General features: G+C 41.3%; 1 protein-coding gene and 1 pseudogene across 2 annotated transcripts in view; one reads left to right on the top strand and one right to left on the bottom strand.

Annotated features, from left to right (window-relative positions):
• The window catches only part of ZNF394 (zinc finger protein 394), a 73,095-nt gene that overhangs the window by 15,635 nt on the left and 37,769 nt on the right, over window positions 1-19,691 (bottom strand). The window lies entirely within an intron of this gene.
• LOC140843683 (uncharacterized) lies at window positions 21-17,719 on the top strand (annotated as a pseudogene).

Genomic DNA, 19,691 nt, shown 5'->3' with positions numbered 1-19,691 from the left:
TTGGTAGGCACCCCAGACCACTTTGGGACCTTGTCCTAGCTCGCTCACCAGGGGTGGCTGTTGTCCAGAGCTTCCCATTGCGTGGCCAGAAGCACTTCCCTCCTCTTTGCCTTGTCATAAGCACCTCTGATTCCATCCCCACCCTCAGTGAAGCCACAGTCTAGCCAGGACACCAGAGCATCCTGGGAGAAGGGTCGTGAGAGGATTGGGCGACAACAGGCAGTGTGGACAGGAAGGGATAACGTGACTCAGAGAAGCAAGAGATCTCAGAAGACATCTTAGAGGAAGCAAGTGGGGCTGAGATCTGGGTAGCAAAAAGGGTTTCCTGGCTGCTGCGGCCCTCAGGGCCTGTGACCCTGGCTCGCCTCACTTTTCCCTTCATCATTGTCCTGTGAGGCTCTGCTCTCCCCACCTGCCCTGGAGCTCATAGAGCTCAGGCGGCCCTCTGGGTGGAGAGGGAAGGACTGGGCTCATGCCGCCACTGAAGCCGAGTGACCACAGCAAATCCCTCCCCTTCTCTAGGTCTGCTTCCTCATCTGTTAAAGGGGTGCATCATCCTGTCACCCTCCCAAGTTTGCCAGGAGGAAAGGCGACTGTGTGGTTTTGAGCCTGGAGTGGGCAATGCTCCTTAGAAATCATGCCACCCAGCCCCTCGTCTCACAAATGGGGAAACAGACCCACAGAGGCCAAGGGCCTGCCTGAGCACATTAAGGCAGGCTCAATACGTCCCTGACTGGGACTCTGCTCAGGACACTGGGAGTGAAGCTGAAACGTGGTCTCTTGTGGAGTAAGAGGGTGGCTGCTTGGGGAGGGATGTGTGCAGTCTTCTTTGGCACCTTGGAAATGATAATTGAGGGAAATTATTCAAAGGAGCCCAGATTGGAAATGCTCATTTGAATCTCAAGAAGATTGCTACGTGAAAAGCAGCAGAGGAAGGAGGTAAGTTTGGGACTGGGGTGAGGCTGCCAGGCCCTGTGCATTAAGAAGGCCTAGGCTCCTGGTGCGCCCCCTGACTCTTAACAGCTCGAGGACCCCAGTAGCAACCCTGCCCCTGTCCTCCTGCCCCCCTTTCATGCTCGGGACCCATGTGATCTAAAAATCAGATCTGACCATGGCACTCTTCTGTATATAACCTGCTGAGGCTGCCTGTTGTCCTCAGGATAAAGCCAGGCCTCGGCCCTGCACTCAAAGCCCATCCTGCCTGGTCCCTTGGCCTCATCTCCTGCCACATGCCCAGCACTGTCCAGTGCTCCAGCCAAGAGAAGCTCCATTCTGATTGGCCAGGCCTCGCCCAGACCCTGAGCCTTGCAAGGGCCACTCCTGCTGCCTGGAACAGTCAATGCCTCCTTTCCAGCAGGAGAGCTATGTCATCGCCCAAGCATCAGCTCAAAGGCACCTTCCTGGCACCTCCAGGCCAAGCTGGTTGTGTCTGGCTCTGCTCTTCCAGAGACTTCTGTAGCACCTGCCCTTGTGGCTGATGTGTCTGTGGGGCTACAAACCCCCCAGGTTGGGGCCCCCTGGGGCATCCCCTGAGCCGTCCAGCACAGAGACTGCTGGGGGCGTCTGCCTGCAGGGGAAGCACTATGGGGCTGCCTCCCTGGGCCCGCTTGTGCCTCTCCCTCCGGAGCTGGCTGAACCGGCCTCGGGGACTCCCAGTTCCCCACCCAAGCCTGTCCTCAAGGACAGCGGCAGGAGGGGAGGGGCGTGAGGAGGGAGGCTGGTTATTAATGAAAAAGCAAGTCATGTGCAGGTCCTTCTTCATTTCATTCCAATAAAAACCGTCAAGAGTATTACCAGATCTGGTGAGAGATGCAGGTTAGGTTCACTCTGGCCGGGTACGGATCCTGGTGGTCAGAATGTCAGTGAGCACCGGGCCTCCATGACTGGGCCTGGGCTGATGTGGGCTGGTGAGGTGAGGGGCACCTTGGGTGGATGGCTGGGGCTGGAAATACCCTACTGTTACCTCCTGTTGAGCTGTTACCAAGTTCTAGGCAGGGCCGCATGACTGCCTGTATGCGCCTCTGTCATCTCATTCTCAGCAGCCTGAAATAGGCTCCATTTTTATCCCCTTGTTGCAGTTGGGAATATTCGGACACAGAGAAGTTTTGTGACTTGACAGGGTCACCCAGCTACAGGGGGCTGCCCTGGAAGTGCTGTCTAGCATGACCAAAGCAGCCTGTCATGACACAGGTACGGAAACTGAGGCAGGAGATAGCATCACTTACCAAAATCATACTCCATGTTTGTGGGACATAAACCATGTCCCCTGATGCTCAGTCCAGGATTCTTTCCCTGCCTCACCAGCTAAGTGTGTGTGTTGGGGTCCCTGCCAGGAAGGAACAAGGTGAAGGGGCCCCAGGTGTGCTGGGGTTTGGAGACCAGGGCCGCCTGCCCCTTCCTGCCTCCCCACACCTCCCTCTGCCACCTCCCTTCAGCAGCCCAGCTGGGCTGAACCAGCCTAGTACTTCTCTGTGTCAGCCCTGGAAGGCGGTCTCAGCCCAGTGCTAGTCCCAGCGTAATTAAAATAGGCCTGACCTAAAGGCAAGCATAATGCTAGTGCTGAAAATACGGCTGTGTCAGCGGAAACTCCAGCTGGGTGGGAAACTGGCATACTTTGGGATGAACACCCCCCACTCCAGGAAGGTGGCCAGGCTGCGTGACCAAGGACACCGACCATTTCCTAAGATGTCCCTGAGTGTGACAAAGAGGTGGACAAGGGAGGACAACTGCTCCCCTGACCTGGCTGATGGCAAGCTCCCGGAGCAGGTCAGGCAGCCCACAGCCTTGCCTCTGTCACCCCAGGGAAACTGAGACTTTGTGAGGGGCAGGCCCTACCCAAGGCTGCGCAGCTCAGGAGCAGCAGGGCTGGGGGGGCGGGTGGGACTCTGGTTTCTGTGTGGGAGGAAGAGCAGGGGTGGGCAGTCAATGGGCTCCTGAAGCAGAAGTGCCCATTCCCCAGGAAGGCCATGCAGGGATAATGGCCTTGACTGGCCCTGGGGTGTCCCAGGTGGGCCTGGGTGTGACTTCTAGGTCTGTCAGGCTCATTTGGTCACTAAAAGGACCCAGCCCTGAACATGGGCACTAAAGGTGTGCCAACAGGCAGAGGAGCAAACTGTGTTGGCCTGGCAGGGCCCACTTCCTAGGCCACACAGGGCCCTGTGCTTAGAAAGGGTCCCCACTTGGGTAAATGCTCCTCCCCTGTGGCCATCCTGAAGTTCTTAATGATTTTGCTTTGCATGTGTGTTGTAAGTGAAATCCACAGAACAATGAGCATGAGAAAAAAAATGGGGTGCTTGGAATGTGGGTCCATCTCCATGCTGCCTGACTAGCATACAGCATTGGCAGTGCCCCATGGGCACGGAATCCCGGGGGCCTCATGGACAGAGGCTCAGCAATGCTCAAAGGAAATGTAAGGTAAGCATGGTGTATCAAGGGCTGCCGACAACCTTGCTTCTGTTCAAACCAGAACTTGGGGGGAATGCAAAAAGAAGACAAGATGGCAGTGGCACAGTCATGAGGGACCAGGGAACCCTGACACACCCTTTCTCACCCGGTACTTCCCTCCATTAGCCAAAATGACCTAGAAGGAAAGGCAGAGATAGGGCAACTCACAGCCTCTTTTCCCTTCAGTCCTTCCTTCTACATCATAAGACAAAAGCAGAGGGGGCTGGTTTAATGCATGTATATCAAAAATGAAATGAGGAGGAGCCAAAATGGCAGCATGAGTATAGCAGCGGTAGTCTCCTCTTGGGAGGAAATACATTTGAAAATACAACAAATACAACTATCCATAAAAGAGAGACCAGAAGATACAGGACAAAATCCAGGCTACATCCACACCTGCGAGAACCCAGCGCCTCCTGAAGGGGGTAAGATACAAGCTGCGACACGGCGGGAACCAAATGCCCCTCACTCCAGCTCCCAGTGGGAGGAGAAGAGTCAGAGCAGAGCGGGAGAGGGAGTCCAGGACTGCTAAATACCCAGCCCTAGCCATCTGCACTGGGAGCGCAGACACAGTGCATGGGGTGCCGGAAACTAGGGAAACAGGACAGTAAAACCTGTGAGTGGGTCCCTGCAGCCAGCGCCCCTGGGAAAAAGAGAAGCGAGGGCTTTTTGGAAGTCTTAAAGTGACAGGGACCCCACAGCTGGACGGAAGTATCCCGGGACACTTAGCCCAGCAGCTGGGAATCCTGGGGAACTCCGGGCGCCCTAATCCCCTGGGCGGCAGCGCATCTCGGAGGCTCGTCTCGGCAATAAAGGGCCTCCTGCCTGTTTCCACTCCGACGAAGCTCCGCCATAGTGGAGCAGCTGCCTGATGCTGGCCACGTGCACAGCAGCAAGGCAAAGCTTCTTTCACAGTGGACCAGCAAGAATTAGAAAACCTGGCAGCATGCAGCTGCCCAGCACAAGCCACTATGGATCACCATTCTCCCAGGAGAGGAAGGCCACAAACCAGGGAGAAGGGATATTCTCCCAGCTGACACGCACCAGCTCTCCACAACTACCTCTATTGCCATGAAAAGGCAGAAGAATTTGATACAGACCAAACTAACCCAGACATCCTCCCCTGAGAAGGAATCTGGGGAGGTAGACCTAACCAATCTCCCTGAAAAAGAAGTCACAATAAAGGTCACAACCACGCTGATGGACCTGCAGAGAAAAATACAAGAGCCAACGGACAAAGTAGGGAGAGAGACTACAGAAATAAAACAATCTATGGAAGGATTTAAAAGCAGAATGCATAAGATGCAAGAGGCCATTGATGGAATAGAAAATAGAGAACAGGAATGCATAGAAGCTGATGCAGAGAGAGATAAAGGATCTCCAGGAATGAAATAATATTAAGAGAACTCTGTGACCAATCCAAAGGAACAATATCCACATTATAGGGGTACCAGAAGAAGAAGAAAGAGAAAAAGGGATAAAAAGTGTATTTGAAGAAGTAATTGCTGAAAACTTCCCCAAACTGGGGGAGGAAATAATCATTCAGACCATGGAAGTACACAGAACTCTCAAAAGAAGGGACCCAAGGGGAACAATATCAAGACACATAATAATTAAAATGGCAAAGATCAAGGACAAGGACAGTTTTAAAGGCAGCTAGAGAGAGGAAAAAGGTCACCTACAAAGGAAAACCCATCAGGCTATCATCAGACTTCTCAACAGAAACCTTACAGGCCAGAAGAGAAAGGCATGATTTTTTTAATGCAATGAAACAGAAGGGCCTTGAACCAAGAATACTGTATCCAGCATGACTATCATTTAAATATGAAGGAGGGATTAAACAATTCCCAGACAAGCAAAAGATGAGGGAATTTGTCTCCCACAAACCACCTCTACAGGGTATTTTAGAGGGACTGCTCTAGATGGGAGCACTCCTAAGGTAAACAGATGTCACCAGAAAAACCACAGCAAAGAAAGCAGACCAACCAAATATTAACTAAAGACAAAGAATAAAATCAACTACCCACAAAAGCAGTTAAAGGAAACACAAAAGAGCACAGAATAAAACATCCAACATATAAAGAATGGAGGAGGAAGAATAAGATGGGAGAGAAATAAAGAATCACCAGACAGTGTCTATAATACCTCAAGAAGCGAGTTAAGTTAGGCAGTAAGATACTAAAGAAGCTAACGCTGAACCTTTGGTAACCATGAATATAAAGCCTACAATGGCAATAAGTACATATCTTTCGATAATCACCATAAGTATAAATGGACTGAATGCACCAATCAAAAGACACAGAGTAATGGAATGGATAAAAAAGCAAGACCCATCTATGTGCTGCTTACAAGAGACCCACCTCAAAGCCAAAGACATGCACAGACTAAAAGTCAAGGGATGAAAAAAGATATTCCATGCAAACTACAGGGAGAAAAAAGCAGGTGTTGCAGTACTAGTATCAGACAAAATAGACTTCAAAACAAAGGAAGTCACAAGAGATAAAGAAGGATATTACATGATAAAGGGGATAGTCCATCAAGAGGATATAACCATTATAAATATATATACACCCAATACAGGAGCACCAGCATATGTGAAACAAATAGTAACAGAACTAAAGGAGGAAATCGAATGCAATGCATTCATTTTAGGAGACTACAACACGCCGCTCAATCCAGAGGACAGATCCACCAGACAGAAAATAAGTAAGGACACAGAGGCACTGAACAACACACTAGAACAAATGGACCTAATAGACATCTATAGAACTCTACATCCAAAAGCAGCAGGATACACATTCTTCTCAAGTGCACATGGAACATTCTCCAGAATAGACCACATACTAGGCCACAAAAAGAGCCTCAGTAAATTAAAAAAGACTGAAATTCTACCAACCAACTTTTCAGACCACAAAGTGACAAAACTAGAAATAAATTGTACAAAGAAAGCAAAAAGGCTCACAAACATATGGAGGCTTAACAACATGCTCCTAAATAACCAGTGGATCAACGACCAAATTGAAATAGAGATAAAAAAATAAATGGAAACAAATGACAACAACAGCACAAAGCCTGAACTTCTGTGGGACACAGCAAAAGCAGTCTGAAGAGGAAAGTATATAGCAATCCAGGCATATTTAAAGAAGGAAGATCAATCCCAAATGAATAGTCTAATGTCACAACTATCAAAATTGGAAAAAGAAGAACAAATGAGGCCAAAAGTCAGTAGAACAAGAGACATAATAAAGATCAGAGAAGAAATAAATAAAATTGAGAAGAATAAAACAATAGAAAAAAATCAATGAAACCAAGAATTGGTTCTTGGAGAAAATAAACAAAGTAGATAAGCCTCTTGCCAGACTTTAAGAGAAAAGGAGAATCAACACACATCAACAGAATCAAAAGCAAGAAAGGAAAAATCATTACAGACCCAATAGAAATACAAAGAATTATTAGAGAATACTATGAAAACCTATATGCTAACAAGCTGGAAAACCTAGAAGAAATGGACAACTTCTTAGAAAAATACAACCTTTCAAGACTGACCAAGGAAGAAACACAAAATCTAAACAAACCAATTACCAGCAAAGAAACTGAAGTGGTAATCAAAAAACTACCCAGGAACAAAACACCCGGGCCAGCCAGATTTACCTCGGAATTTTATCAGACATACAGAGAAGACATAATACCCATTCTCCTTAAAGTTTTCCAAAAAATAGAAGAGGAGGGAATACTCCCAAACTCATTCTATGAGGCCAACATCACCCTAACACCAAAACTGGCAAAGACCCCACCAAAAAAGAAAATTAGAAACCAATAACCCTCATGAATGTAGATGCAAAAATACTCAACAAAATATTAGCAACTGAATTCAAAAATACATCAAGATGATCATACACCATGACCAACTGGGATTCATCCCAGGGATGCAAGGATGGTACAACATTTGAAAATCCATCAACATCATCCACCACATCAACAAAAAGAAGGACAAAAACCACATGATCATCTCCATGGATGCTGAAAAAGCATTTGACAAAATTCAACATCCATTCATGATAAAAACTCTCAACAAAATGGGTATAGAGTTCAAGTACCTCAATATAATAGAGGCCATATATGATAAACCCAATGCCAACATCATACTGAACAGCGAGAAGCTGAAAGCTTTTCCTCTGAGATCGGTAACAAGACAGGGATGCCCACTCTCCCCACTGTTATTCAACAGAGTACCGGAGGTCCTAGCCATGGCAATTAGACAAAAGAAAGAAATATAAGGAATCCAGATTGGTAAAGAAGAAGTTAATCTTTCACTATTTGCATATGACATGATATATATATATTGTACATAGCAAACCCTAAAGACTCCACTCCAAAACTATTAGAACTGATATCAGAATACAGCAAAGTTGCAGGATAAAAAATTAACACACAGAAATCTGTGGCTTTCCTATACACTAACATGGACTAATAGAAAGAGAAATCAGAAAAACAATTCCATTCACAATTGCATCAAAAAGAATAAAATACCTAGGAATAAACCTAATCAAGGAAGTGAAAGACCTATACCTGAAAACTACAAGACACTCTTAAGAGAAATTAAAGAGGACACTAACAAATGGAAACTCATCCCATGCTCTTGGCTAGGAAGAATCAATATCATCAAAATGGCCATCCTGCCCAAAGCAATATACAGATTCGATGCAATCCGTATCAAATTACCAACAACATTCTTCAACAAACTGGAACAAATAGTTCAAAAATTCACATGGTACCACCAAAGACCCCGAATAGCCAAAGCAATCCTGAGAAGGAAGAATAAAGTGGGAGGGGTATCTCACTCCCCAACTTCAAGCTCTACTACAAAGCCACAGTAATCAAGACAATTTGGTACTGGCACAAGAACAGACCCATAGACCAATGGAACAGACTAGATAGCCCTGATATAAACCCAAGCATATATAGTCAATTAATATATGATAAAGGAGCCATGGACATACAATGGGGAAATGGCAGCCTCTTCAACAGTTGGTTTTGGCAAAACTGGACAGCTACATATAAGAGAATGAAACTGGATAACTGACTATCCCCATACACAAAAGGAAATTCTAAATGGATCAAAGCCCTGAATGTAAGTCATGAAACCATAAAATTCTGATAAGACAACATAGGCAAACATTTCCTGAATATAAGCATGAGCAACTTCTTCTTGAACCTATTTCCTTGAGAAAGGGAAACAAAAGCAAAAATGAACTCATGGGACTACATCAAACTAAAAAGGCTTTGTATGGCAAAGGACATCATCAACAAAACAAAAAGGCATCATACAGTATGGGAGAATATATTTGTAAATGACATATCCAACAAGGGGTTAACATCCAAAATATATAGAGAACTTACACACTTCAACACCCAAAAAGCAAATAACCCAATTAACATATGGGCAGAGGATATGAAGAGACAGTTCTCCAAAGAGGAAATTTAGATGCCCAACAGACACATGAAAAGATGCTCCACATCACTAATCATCAGGGAAATGCAAGTTAAAACCACAATGAGATATCACCTCACACCAGTAAGGATGGCCAGTATTGAAAAGACTAAGAACAAGTGCTGGTGAGGATGTGGAGTAAGGGGGACCCTCTTACACTTCTGGTGGGAACGTAAGCTCGTTCAACCATTATGGAAAGCAGTATGGAGGTTCCTCAAAAAGCTCAAAATAGAAATAACATTTGACCCAGGAATTCCACTCCTAGGAATTTACCCTAAGAACGCAGCAATCAAGTTTGAGACAGATGCACCCCTATGTTTATCGCAGCACTATTTACAATAGCCAAGAAGTGGAATCAACCTAAATGTCCATTGATAGATGAATGGATAAAGAAGATGTGGTACATATACACAATGGAGTACTACTCAGCCATAAGAAGAGGGCAAATCCTACCATTTGCAGCAACATGGATGGAGCTGGAGGGTATTATGCTCAGTGAAATAAGCCAAGCAGAGAAAGAGAAATACCAAATGATTTCACACATCTGAGGAGTATAAAAACAAAGGAAAAACTGAAGGAACAAAACAGCAGCAGAATCACAGAACCCAAGAATGGACTAACAGGTACCAAAGGGAAAGGGACTGGGGATGATGGGTGGGTAGGGAGGGATAAGGGGGAGGGGAGAAAAAGGTGGGTATTAAGATTAGCATGCATAATGTGGGGGGTGTGAGAAAGGGGAGGGCTGTACAACACAGAGAAGACAAGTAGTGATTCTACAACATTTTGCTATGCTGATGGACAGTGACTGTAAAGGGGTTTATAGGGGGGACCTGGTATAGGGGAGAGCCTAGTAAACATAACATTCTTCATGTAAGTGTAGATTAATGAACAAAAAGAAAGAAGAAAAAGGGAGATTACTCCCTGATAGGATAAAACTAACTGTAAATCAATGATTAATGCATGCTTTAAATATCCTTAATTTTGATCACTTAAAGGGTGTCAGATGATCGGCTATGGAGGTACATTTTTCAGATAATATTCCTTTCTCTTAAAAAAAAAAGCAGTTCCTGTGTGGTGACCTCCAATGAGTTCTACACAGTGGTATAAAGGGCATATCAAAGTGTGGGCAAAGGGTCTGTTTGTGTTTATACAGAGGATCAAAGCCTAGTTTGGCTACCCAGAAAATGAACTAAGATACAATATGAAGAAGAACTTCCAACATCAGCACTCTCTGGAAGACTCATACCAGATGATCATCAAAAAACCTCAACAAAGATCCAGGCGCTGCTACAGCTGTAGCTGCATTCATCCCACCAGTTCCTGGACTTGCCATGGGAATGAAGAAGGAGATATCTAAGTTGGCCTGTGCATACAGTAAAACAACAAATTTGACTGGATCTGTACTGTTGGAACTCAACCAAGAATTAGGAGAAGTGCAAGTTGTAGCACTCCAAAGTCTTACAACTACAGACTATCTACTGTTAAAGGAACATATGGAATGTGAACAGTTCCCAGGAATGGGTTGTTTTAATTTGTCTGATTTCTCTAAGACTGTTCAAGTACAGTTAGACAATATCCATCATATCATAGATAAATTTTCACAAATGCCTAGGATGCCTAACTGGTTTTCTTGGTTTCACTGGAGATGGATGGTAATTATAGATCTGCTTTGGTTATGTAACTGTATTCCTATTATGTTAATGTGTGTGTGCAATTTAATTAGTAGCTTAAAACCTATACATGCTTAAGTTACTCTACAAGAAGATATGTCAAAGAAATAATCAATCTTCCCATGTTTTCTTCCACCTGCTACTTCTATAGCTTTTCTTCTTCCTTCCTAATTACAACCCTTAAATAGAATTCATGCCTCATATCGAATTTACCGAGTATCATAATTCCTCCAAGTGGTAAAGATACCTCAAGACAAATGCTGGGCATAGAAGCCACAGGGCATAACTCTTCAAAGAAGTAAAAAGCTAACCTTTTCAAACAATATGGCCTCTCTCTCACTTACCAAGTTTACATTTCCCTGTATGGCCCCGGAAGATGACTGGTTAGCCAGAGATGGGTAAGATTCCTCAAGGGAGGAACAACCTAAGACAGGCACAGTCGCAAGGGGGCCATCAGGTGAGAAATTGGGGATCAATAGAGGTGAGGCTTAGAAACTCACCCCCCCTATTTTGAGAGAAATCTGCATCCGTGGATGTTTTATTGCCCTTGTCTAGCTTGGATTAACACATAGTCTACAGGCACACACCTGATCATCTACATTTGCTCTCTTACAACACTAAACTGTTTTCTACCTTTATCTTGCATCTACCTACCACCTCAGCATTTTATTTAAAAAATAATAATAATAATAAAGGGAGAAATGTGGGATCCACATATAAATCAAGTATAAAAATCAAACAAATATTCATATTTGACCTGATTGTTTATAGTTCATAATGTGTGATCAAAACCAAAAGTTTCTGTGATGACTGCCCTTGTACTGTTCACCATGTAAGAACTTGTTCATTATGCTTCAGAAGATTGGAGACTGATGAAAATAATTAGGCTTGGGGTGGATTAATGATTGTGCATTGAGCATTGACTCCCCTATACAGAATTTTATTGTTGTTAACAACCATTTGATTAATAAATATGAGAGATGCCCTCTCAAAAAATAAAAATAAAAAATAAAAAACACTGAAGAGATAATAAGGAAAAAAAGAAGGCAGTTAATACTATAGATTGGACAAGGTCTTTCAATGACACAATGCAGTTGGGGAGGAGTGGAGACAGAAGAAAGCAAAAGAGGAGATCCTAAAATAGAACATGAAGAAGCATCAGCCTTTAAAAAGAAACAGCAGAAAACGTTCCAAAGAAATGTGGATCAGGAGAAAAACCTGAGGAGCTTAGAATCGTAGAAGATAGAATATATGTCAATTATATGTGAGTAAATTTGGAGGGAAAAAGGGGGAATGTTATTAGGGAGAAGGCTTGGTTAAAACTGTCAAGTGCTGTTGAGAGGCAAAGCTAGACCAGGAATGAAAAGGATCTGCTGGTGACATAGAAATGGTTGGTAACGTCAATGACAGCAATTTCAGTGGAGTGGTAGGGAGAGAAGCCTGGATGCAGTGAATCAGAAGCAAATATGTGATGACAGAATGTACAAAACCTTTTTGAGAAATTTGGCTATGAGAAAAAAAAAAGAAAGGGAAGGGAGGAAAGAAGGAAAGGAGGTAGGTAAGGAGGGGGACAGTGATAAGTAGTGGCACAAAATTATATTTAAAATATATAGTAAATAAAAAATCTGTGCATTTCATAAAGGACTAGAGGGAACTATTTGAAAAGTCAGAAGTGGTTGTCTCTAGGTGGTGGTGTTATAAATTATTTTTTGTGTAACACTTTTTCAAAACTGCCCAGTCTCAACCATTTCTTTCTTTCTCCCTTCCTCAGTTTTATGTTAAAATTTATTCTATTCTTATGTGCTTGTCTTCTTCCTGCTTAGTCTGTTCACTTTTCCATTCTTAGGTACAGCCTCCTCATTGTCCTTTCATTGTGCCTTATAGTAGTCATTTTCCCATCTGTTATTCCCTAAACCTTATTCATCTGCTGTTACCTTGAGGTGTTTCTGAAACATTCAAATAAGCATTTTTAATAGGCATTTTAATTTTCTTTATCCTCTTGTCAACTCAGTTTTCTTTCTCTCAACAGAGAACACAAACATTTGTACTTTTTATTTATTTCAGAGTCTGAATCTACACCTGAAACCAAAGAATCCCTTTCAAAGCAGGAAGTTTATGAAGTATTATCTGAAAGGGAGTTGATAATATAAAGACTTAACAAAGATGATTCTTGGGACTCCAGATTGATAGAAGCCTGGCAATGTGAAGGCACATTACAAAGGCAACAAAGAAATCAGAAGAAAGATTTAAGGCAAGTCATAATCAAACACAAGAATAACTCTATGAAGGATTGTAATGAAACTGGGAAAAATTCAAACCCGACAAAATATCAGAACATTAAATCAGTCCAAAAGCCTTGGAAATGCAAAGTGTGTGGGAAGTCCTTCAGTTACTACTCAGCCTTCATGCTCCATCAGAGAATTCATACTGGAGAGAAGCCCTATTTGTGTAATGAATGTGGAAAGGCCTTCAGTAGGAGTTCATCACTTATTAAGCATCAGAGAATTCGCAGTGGAGAGAAACCCTATGAGTATAACAAGTGTGGGAAAGCCTTCAGTCATTGTTCAGCTCTTATTCAACATCATATCATTTATACTGGAGAAAAGCCCTATGAGTGCAATGAATGTGGGAAGGCCTTCAACCAAAGCACATACCTTATTCATCATCACAGAATACACACTGGAGAGAAACCCTATAAATGCAAGGAATGTGGGAAAGCTTTCAATGGCACTTCATCCTTTATTAAACATCAAAGGGTTCATACTGGAGAAAAACCCTATAGATGTAAAGAGGGTGGGAAAGCCTTTAGTGACAGGTCAGGCCTTACTCAACATTGGATAACTCATACAGGGGAAAAGCCATATGAATGTAGCGAATGTGGGAAAGCTTTCTGTTACTGCTCAGCTCTTATTCAACATCAAGGAACTCATACTGGGGACAAACCTTACAAATGTAATGAATGTGGGAAAGCCTTCAGTGTGACCATTCAGCTCTTGTAAGACATCAGAGAATTCATACCGGAGAGAAACCTTACAAATGTAAAGAATGTGGGAAAGCCTTCAGCCAGAGCTCATCCCTTGCAAAGTTTCTGAGAACTCATACTGGAGAGAAACCCTATAAATGCAATGATTGTGACAAAGCCTTTATCCAGACTTCATTTATTATTGAACACCAGAAAATTCATACAGGAGAAAATGCAAGAAATGTGAGAAAACCTTCAGTGTACGTTCAGCTTTTCATCAACATAAAGAAATTCATGATGAATACAATGTAGTAAATTCATTATATAATTATGTATTTTCTCCTGATATGTAAGGCTGCGTCATACAAACACTAGTCCTCTTCCTTGAAATGTTATTAGTTATGGGAGAAGACAAGAGGTACAACTACAAAACCAAAATAGCTGAAGCAATAGAGAAGAGAATTTCTAAGGGTATACAGAAGAAGAAAGTCTGGTTTAGTCAAGAGTAACAGAGTAAGGAGCTGAGCATCTACTATCAGTGGGAAAACTAATTAGAGGTACAGACTGAATATTATTTGGGGCTGATAGCTCTCTAAATGGTAGTTTCAACCTGAAGTCAAAGTGGGTAGGATCAGAATCCCAAAGAGAAACATTTCTGGGAGGTTTCTCTAGGGAAATAAAAAGATAAGAAAAAAAACTAAGCCCAGAATATATCCTCTTTCTCTCTGTCCCTACACTCCACTTGTTCCTTTGCATGTTTGCAAACATTTAAGGCAGCAGTTATTAACCCTGGATGTACATCGAAATCATCTGAGAAGCTTTAAAAAATACCTAGGTATTTTTTAAAACAGGGATTCTGATTAAGTTGGACTGGGGTGTGCATCAGGAATTTTTTAACTCCTTAGGTAGTTCCAATATGCGGCCAAGATTAAGAATCACTGATTTAGATTCTGTACAAGAATCAACTCCATAAGATGGGATGATTATAGGCAGCCCAAAGGATAATGATGACCTACATTAGTTCTCAAGAGCTCTTTGTATCCTTATGTCTGCTGCTTCTTTCTCTTGCTAATTACGTAACATCATTTTTTTAAAACCTGATTTGGATCCCTTTGGACTTTTGCTGTTTTCTCTGACTTGTGTGAACTGACCTGCCTGATGCTAACTTCTGTTCTGGACCTGATCCTTTCTAAATGTGTTCCTTTAAGTCTGGTTACAGCTTTCTCAGCCTCTTTAGCTACCAGGATTATATATTGTGTTTGCCCAGCTGTGGCAAATATTAACCATAAGAAACAAACAGGGGAGAACCTACAGGCCAGGAGTGAAGACATAGTGACTGGAGGGGGACTTTTTGTAGAGAGTTCAACTTTTGACTCCAACCATATAGTTTGTATCTTAGAATTCCCCAAAATTAAAATAAAATTTAGTTGTGTGTATGAATATTGAACTTCAAGGAATATAGGTGGGAGAAAGGGTAAACCAAGAATATTCCTATATTAAACATGAAGCACAGTGATAACTCCAAGTAGATTATGAAAAATTAAGATGATATTATAATATAAAACATTCATTAAGAGATAATGCAAGTAGAGGAATTAAATTACATACTAAAAAATGTTTAGCCCAGAAAGAAAGCAGGAAAGAAAGAAGAGAGAAGCAAACAGATGGGACAAATAGTAAACAGCAAAATGGTAGACCTAAATTCAACCATGTCAATAATCACATTAAATGGAAAAAACATTTCAATAAAACAAAGACAGACTGAAAATAAAGAATGACTCAATTATATCTAAAGGAGTCACACTCTACAGAAACACTTATAAGATATACAATAAAAATACTGCTTTTAAGAAAGCTAGTGAACATGAAATGTGCAAGTTAGATTATTCTCTGGGCCTTAAAACAAGATTGAATAAATTCAAAAGGATGGCAAATATTCTCTACTACATTGAATAAAAGTCTAGATTAATAAGATAAGATATTAGGAAATCCACAAATATTTGGAAATTAAATGCTACATCTCTAATCCAAGTAAAAAAATTTAGAGGAAAATTTACAAATATTTTGAATTGAGTGATACTGAAAATATATTCAATTCAAAACTCTTTCTAATTGTGTGAGATGCATAATTGCAGGATGTAGCAAAGGGAAATGTATTGCTTGAAATGCTTATATTAGCAAAGAAGATGGTGCAAAATCACTTAAGCTTCTACAGATTTAAAATAATATGGGAATATTATGAATATTTTTATGCCAATAATTTGACAATATTTGGGAAATAAATAATACCAATTTTGTACAAGTCTTTCAGAAAAGAACTTGTTTTGTGAGGCTAGCTTAACTCTCACATAAAAACCTGACAAGGACATGACTCCTGTTTTCCTTCCCCTCTCCCAAAAGAATATAAACCATATCCCTCAGGTAGATAGATACACCAAAAACCCTTATGAAAATGTGGGGGAAAATGAACCCAGAAATATATATATATACACACCAAGTATATAATATACCAAAATGAGGTTCATCCTGGGAATGCAAGTTTGGCTTAATAATCAGACATCAATGTAATTTACCACCTTAAAAGGATAAAGGAAGGGGAAAGAACCCCATGTGGTCACAGTAATAGAAGAATGAAGACATTTGAAAAAGTTTAACACCCATTCATGATTAAAATGCTTAGCATACTAGAAACAAGGGAACTAACATAATCTGAATAAAGGCAGTTATGAAAAGCCCACATATAACATTATACTTAATGATGAAATACTAAGTGACTTTCCTATAAGACTGGGGACAAAGCAAGGATGCCCATTTTACCATTTTTTATTCAATACTCTATTACCAGACACAGATTCTACTAGCAAACAATATAATTATGTAGAAAATCCTAAAAAATCTATATAAGTACTTTAATATGTACATCCAAGAAGGTCCCAGAATCAACTGTAATTGTATAAACCAGAATTGAAAATGAAAATTTAAAAATACCAGTTACAATATTAATAAATTCTGAAGAATAGGCTTAACAAAAATGTACAGGAATTCTACAAAATTGTATGGCTGAAATGTACAAAATTCTATAACTGAAAATTATAAGACTGCTGAAATTTTAAATATCCCAAATAAACAGAATTTATAGATTGGAAGCCTCAATATTTAAGATGTCTTTTCTTCCCAAACTAAAATATAGACTCAAAATATTCAATAGTTTGATTGATTCTCAATTATTATTACCAATTACAATTCCAACAGATTTTTTAAAACTAGAAATTGACAAGCTTATTCTAAAATTTGGGAATGCAATAGATGTATATTAACCTAAATAATCTTCAAAAAGAGCAAAGTTGGAAGACTTGCACTACCTGACAACAAGATTTACTATGAAGTTAATAAGAGAGTGTGTATTCATGTTGGCTAGATAAATAGATCAATGAAGCAGAACAGTCCTGAAACAGACCCACATGTTTACATGGTCAACTGATTCTCAAAAGAGGTGTCAAAGCAATTCAACAACAGGTACTTTAACCACTGAATATCCATATGGTAAAACAAACAAATCTTGACCTCTTTTCCGCACTACAGTTCACCCTTGAACAACATTGGTTTGAACTGCACAGGTGCACTTACATGTGATTTTTTTCCAATAAATATATTTGAAAATTATTTCTGAGATTTGTGACAATTTGAAAATATTTTTCTCTAGCTTACTTTATTACAAGATACAGTGTATAATACATACACAAAATATGTGTTAATCAACTATGTTATTGGTAAGTCTTCCAGTCAACAGTAGGAAGTTTTTGGGGAGTCAAAACCTATAGTGGATTTTTGTGTGTGTGGTGGGGTGGTTAGTGCCCCTAACCCATGTTGTTCAAGGGTCCACTGTAGATACAAAAATTAATTTAGTTAGAGATGGTCAGAGACCTAAATGTAAAAACTAAACTATAAAACACGTAGAAGAAAGCATAGGAGATTATCATCATGACCTGGGGACAAAGATTTCTTAGGACAAAGAAGCAATAACCCTAACAGGAAAAGAAAAATGACAAATTAGACCTAATGAAAATTTAGAACTATTGTTTATTTTTTGATAAACCAGATCCCCCAACCTGAGTGGCCCTATTGCTGTTTCAGTTGCAGACCTTGCCTTGAAGTACAGTTTTCAGACAGCACAGGTAAGGGTACATACATGGGAACCAAGCTCAGGTCCTCTCTGCATATGGACTTAGATTCTATCTTCTAAGTTCTTTGGATTTATTTTCTGATATTTGCTAAATCATTATTCACACCACAGTACTTCATAAGACTCAGTCCTGTCTTAAAATATAAAAAGATTTTACCCATAGTACATGATGTAAAAATGTTTGTTACATTCAAACAACTTTGTGGTCTGGAAAAGTAGCTTTCCTTAGTATATCTGTTACACTATCAAACAAATGTGGGTTAAGATATTTTTGGTGTTTAGTACTGATTAACCTTGTATCTATAAAGTGCAATATACTCCCTGGATCCATAAGTGGTACAGGGAGGCTATTCTTTACCCATGGCTGATGTTACTGATGGTCATTTGAATCCTGTTGTTTTTTTAGCAGTTCCTTCCTCACCAAGCTCCCAATCTAGGGCCACAGTTTCTAGGGTGAAACTGCCTCTAGTAGGGGCAGATCACTGTTTCTCATCTTCCTCAATGCTTGTTATAAAAGATCTATTCAGCACCCAGCCACACTAGGCATGGCAGGCCAAAAACACTGGGGCCTTAATGCTCTCAAATTCCCTCACTTAACTTATTTGTAGGGCGGAAGTGCCACTCTACCAGGGGCAAACCAAGAAGTCCAGGGGTCAGCACCTCCATTGAGCAGGAGAACTACTACAAGAGAAGTGGGCTGCTCTCCCTGCCCCCAGCTCTTCTGCAGTGGTATAAGAGGTTCTGGCCAGTGGGAGAGGCAGGCTGTGACAGAAGCTCCCTAGTTCTGCCTGATGGGACTGACTTTATTTGGAATAGAGACAGAGCATGGAGAATTCCATGTCCAAGGGCACAGCAAAAACAACAGAAATCTTGGTGGAGAGCAAGTAAGAGGAGCCTTCTCATTCCATGATACTAGTAGCACAAGCTAAACAGCAGAGAAAACAGAAGTTTAACAGAACCAGGAAGGTTCAGCCAAGAAAAGCCCGCCCAGGTTCAAAGTCAACCCTGTGGAAAATGACTATGTACAGCCATTTTAAAAATCAAGCTGGAACAGCCAGTTGAGAGGAACTGCCTTGCACTTCTGTTTTCTGAACCTTGGGACTAGACCAAACCGCCAACCTTCCTAGGAGTCAGCAAAAAAGAGATATCCTGTTTCAAAAGAGGATACAAGTGACATTTGCCTAGTGAACACTTTACCTGATCAATCAGTGAAGTACAAATCTAGCCCTACTTCTCAGCACCAATGAACCCTCCTTAAAAATAACTTACTTCCTCTCTTTTCCCCATAAAAACCTTTAGTCCACCTTTTGTAATTAGGATACTATTTGGGTTTCTACCTAAATCTGTGTACCCCAAATTGTAATTCTTTGATCTCAAATAACTCATTTGCCTCTTGAACTCGTTTATTGTTTTTAGGTCAACAAGCCCAAGGGTCAAGAATGCTATGATGCATAAGCTGAGGCTGTACCCACAGAGAAGCAGTCAGAACAGGGCATGGGCAGATCTGAAAACAATCTCCAAGCCTCACATCAATCAACAAAGGGCAGAAGCCTCACTGGTACTACAGGGCATAACAATAAGCTTCTTTGACTCAAGAACAACTTCCTATAGAGTCAGGCTTTAAAAAAGTCACGTGTCCCTCATTGTCTGGAAGATTGTGTGCATGTCCAAGGCAGTGCCCTCCCAGAGAGAACTATGAGTCGAGCAAAATACTTTTCAATGGCACTTGCCTCCTGATCTGTTGGCCTTACCATGAATAAATAATAATATAACATATTAGAACACATGATAGCATCCATGAGAGAGTAATGTTGAAGCTATGATCTTTATTATTGATGGGAGATGCCAAATGAAGAACAGGTAAGAATATGTCTAGAGAAGAACTGAATGTGAGAAGGTCCTAAGGCAAGAAGGAACATGTCAGTTTAAGAACAGGCAGTG

Source organism: Manis javanica, chromosome 10 (assembly GCF_040802235.1).
Source record: "Manis javanica isolate MJ-LG chromosome 10, MJ_LKY, whole genome shotgun sequence".
NCBI lineage: Eukaryota > Metazoa > Chordata > Mammalia > Pholidota > Manidae > Manis > Manis javanica.
This window is presented reverse-complemented; position numbering and strand designations above follow the sequence as displayed.